This window comes from Silene latifolia, chromosome 2 (assembly GCF_048544455.1).
Source record: "Silene latifolia isolate original U9 population chromosome 2, ASM4854445v1, whole genome shotgun sequence".
NCBI classification, from domain to species: domain Eukaryota; kingdom Viridiplantae; phylum Streptophyta; class Magnoliopsida; order Caryophyllales; family Caryophyllaceae; genus Silene; species Silene latifolia.
The window spans coordinates 80843306-80847688 of record NC_133527.1 but is presented as its reverse complement, the minus strand read 5'-3'; the positions used below and the strand labels follow the sequence as shown (position 1 = coordinate 80847688).

Below are 4383 nucleotides of genomic sequence, written 5' to 3'. Positions count from 1 at the left end.
GATCGATAGCGTTGCCAATATAGGGATTGAAAACCCCTTCAAACTCATCATCCCAAAGACCGCAAACTTGGTCTACTTGATCATTAAAAATCTCTTGAGCTGATAGAGACAACTCTCCTCCTTTCTTGATTTGGCCAATGAGGCCATCCTCTTCACTTGTCATGCGTGAGCTTTTCAAGCTCTCTTTGTTGCTATTCTCTTGCTCTTTTGATGGAGCATCATCAACTTTCTATTTCCATTGGAATTCCGACTTCTTCCCATCATCCTTCCGGCTATAGTGATCAACCATAAAACATGGTTCATGCAAACGGTGAGCTCTCATGGTCTTATCAAGATTGAAAGTTATGCTCTCATCTCTCACTTCTAGAGTAAGCTCTCCATGTTTCACATCTATCACCGCACCCGCGGTGTGCAAAAAAGGTCTACCTAGAATGATTGGAATATTGGAGTCTTCTTCCATGTCAACAATGACAAAGTCTACCGAGATGAAAAATTTCCCAACTCTTGCGGGAAAATCTTCCCATATCCCTAATGGTGTCTTCGTTGATCTATAGGCCATTTGAAGTGTGATGTTGGTACATTTAAGCTCCCCCATCCCGAACCTTTTACTCACCGAATACGGCATAACACTCACACTAGCACCTAGATCACATAAGGCCTTGTTAATCGTGGTGTTGCCAATGGTACACGGTATTGAGAAGCTTCCCGGATCTTTAAGTTTCGGAGGTGAACTCCCTTGAAGGATTGCACTACTCACCTTAGTGAAGGCGATAGTTTCAAGCTTCCGGATCGACTTCATTTTTGTAAGGATGTCCTACATGTACTTTGCATAGGCCGGCACGTGATTGATTAATTCCGTGAAAGGAATCGAGACTTCCAAATTCTTCACAATTTCCATAAATTTTCCAAGTTGGTCATCAAATTTGGGCTTAGCTTGACGACTTGGAAAAGGAAGTCTAATCACACTGGGTTCCTTCTCCTTGGCCTTGTCTTCACTTTTCTTTGAAAATTCTTCCTTTGTTGGTTCTCCATCCTTGTAGTTTTGCACAACTTCTTCTTTGTCACTAGCTTCCACAAATTCATCTTCAACTTGCTTCTTTGGTCCTTCATATCTCGTACCACTCCTCAAGTGGATGGCACTAACCGTTTCATGTCTTGGGGGATTATTTTGAGGTGGTAATTGCCCCTTTTGTCTTTAAGAACTTGAAGATGCTAGTTGAGTCAATTGGGTTTCCAACATTTTGGTGTGGGCTAGGATGTTGTTGATGGTGATGTCCTTTTCTTGACTATGCTGTTGCATTTGAGTGAAAAACTCTTGTTGATTTTTTTGCATTTGGAGGACCGCTTTTTTAACATCAAAACCTTGGTCATTTTGTTGATTGTATGGAGTTTGGTTTTGGTAACCTTGGTTTTGGTTGTAAAAGGGTCTTTGATTTTGGTTTCTCATGGGAGGTGGGGTGTATGTTGGTTGAGGGTTTTGAACATTTTGGCTTTTGTATGAGAGATTTGGGTGGAATTTGGTGTTTTCATTGTAATAATTGGAATAAGGGGTACCACTCTTGTATGCTTAAAAAGCATTCACTTGTTCATTTGTTTCCCTACATTCACTTTGGTCATGTCCCAAAGTTCCACGATTCTCACATATCTCACTTGGGATTGATGAAGATGACGTCATGGCATTAACATGATGCTTTGGTGATTTTGAGGCTTCTTCAAGTCTAGCCATAGCTTTTTCGAACTTTAAATTGATGGTATCAATGTGAGCACTAAGTTGAGCACCGAATTGAGTAATATAGTCCACTTCATGCTTTTCTCCTCTAGTAGCCTTGCGAGGTCTACTATATTGTGAATTATGGACCGCCATTTCCTCAATCTTGTTCCAAGTTTGATTATCGTCAACTTCGGTGAACATACCATTTGATCCCATGTTGAGAATGTTTCTTGAGTCTTCATAAAGACCATTCCAAAATTGTTGAACCAAGAACCACTCGCTAAGTCCATGATGAGGACATGTGCGACAAATTCCCTTGAACCGCTCCCAAGCTTCATACAAAGATTCTTCATCTGCTTAAAACCCGTAATTTGAGCTCTTAGAATGTTAGTGTTTTCTGGTGGGTATAACTTTTTGTAGAAAGCTAGAGCCAATTTCTTCCAAGAGTCAATTCCGAGAGTAGCCTTATCAAGGCCTTTCAACCATTGTTTTGCGGTGCCAATTAGAGAAAAAGGGAATAAGACCCATCGAATTTGCTCTTGAGTTACACCGGTTTGTGAAATCGCATGACAATAGTCACAAAAAGTCTCCATGTGAGAATGAGGGTGTTCACTAGCATCCCACCAAATTGTCTTCTTTCGACTAATTGGATAAATGCGGATTTGGCAATGAAGTTTCCGGTTAAATGTTGTGGTGTGGGAGTACCATTGGGTAGGTTATCCTCGGTTCGTAGGGAATGTGATGAAAATTTAGGCATTGTGGGTTGATTTTATGTTGGATTTTGTGTTGGGTTCTCCTCACCTTCTCTTGAAAAAGGGTTGACGAACTCAATAGTGTTTGGTAGAATATCTACAACCTCACCAATACCTCTCAAAGTTCCTCTAGCAAGTCTTTTATTGTTTGTCAAAGTTCTTTCAATTTCGTGATCAATGGGTAACAAGTTACCTTGTGATCTTCTAGACATGCAAAATATCAAACAACTTGAAATAATTAGAACAGACCTTGAGGAGTTTTACTTCCCCAAGGTAAAGAAAGACACAACTAATAACAATCTAAGAAAATCTAAATCGAGTTAACACCGTCCCCGGCAACGGCGCCATTTTTTGTCGTACTCACTTGGTGGATTAGTTTTCGGTTACTTGTCGTTAGGAGCACCTAGACCAAAACAATACTTATAGCTTCACAAACAACTCTACTATTAGTAAAGAGGCAAGTAAAGGTCGGACCCCAAGGGACGGGTATTGAAGTAATATTTTCAATAGTAAGGAGCGGTGTCTAGGGGTGTCACAATTTGGGGTTTGAAGTAGAAGATCACTAAACTAAATAGCAATAAAAGTAAACAAGCATGATGATTAAAAAGGGATGTGAACAATTGATAAAATGCATTAGGGTGTAATGGGTGTTGGGGTTGGTGTCCTTAACAGTTAGTGCAAGGACTTATAAACCTCTAAAAGGATCAAAGGGCATACTTTGGTATTATTATCAGTTGATCCACGTTTATCAATAACGGTTGGCTTGCTAGATAAGTTTGACGTTATTGTCATACAGATGGCGGTGATCAACTGGTCCCTAAAAGTCACACCTATAGGATACGTTCGAGAGATGTGACGGTATGAAAATACTGTCATGTAGATGCCAAAATTGACTAACCAGTTAGTCCGAGTTATTTGACTAGTAATTAGTCAAATACGTGATGTTGAGATATTATATTTAATACGGATTAAATATCATGGGCTAAGGCGAATTAACCAGTTAATTCGTGAAATTAAATATACGTGATTTATATTTAATTAAATGTATATTAAAATAATTATACAATACTGTTTTTGTCGGACACGAATTAATAATTCAGCTAACCCGTATTATTAGCCGATGCCTTAATTTCCGATAACCGATAACAGTTTATAATCAGACCGCGTCATATACATTTAGCCATTTGGGTTCGGATTACGAGTCAAATAGAAGAGGAAATGGAAAAGCCCATTTCCTCCCCATGGACTCGGCTTGGCCGAACTAGGAGAACAAAAGGAGAGCCTTCTCCTTGAGTTTAACCTAATCATCATTAGTGAAAGAATTAGGGTTTCAGAGATTAATTTTTCTCTCTGAAACTGAGATCTCTCATCTCGACAAAACTCACAACAGTTCTCCCTATATTGCAAGGCAATCGGAGAACACTGTTCTAGCACAAGGGCATATCTCGGACCAAGTCTTGGGTGCAACGATTAGGAGGGAATCTGCTTAGATTTCTGATCTTTACGCCGCAATTAAAAGGACCCGAGGTTGATTTCTGTACACTTATCGTTTCTATTGTTTTATCGTTTTATGACTATAAATTGCATGTAAATTTTGCGTTATAGTCCTGCAATTTAAGGGGTAGTATACGGATATTAACCCACAAGTGGTATCAGAGCGAGGCCACGTAAATTTTTATATGTGTTTTTCATAAAACGATTTTTGAAACGATGTTTTTGTGCTTGAAAACCCGTGCACGTATACGGAGAATTTGTTTGAAACCGTGTCATGTATTACACGGCAATTTCATCTTTTTCGTTTTGTTTTGTTGAAACCGTGTCATGTATTACACGGTTTTATCATCTTTCTCGTTTTGGTTTTATGCATGTTGTTGTTTTATACAGAGATTATAACAATATGTCATGTTTTATCAATTATCA

General features: G+C 39.0%; 1 non-coding gene across 1 annotated transcript; it reads left to right on the top strand.

The window, feature by feature from the left end:
• Nucleotides 1–1994: 1994 nt before the first annotated feature.
• Nucleotides 1995–2097, top strand: LOC141645509 (small nucleolar RNA R71). Its single transcript, XR_012544990.1, has one exon. It is a non-coding gene; the product is annotated as a small nucleolar RNA R71 (small nucleolar RNA).
• Nucleotides 2098–4383: the final 2286 nt, after the last annotated feature.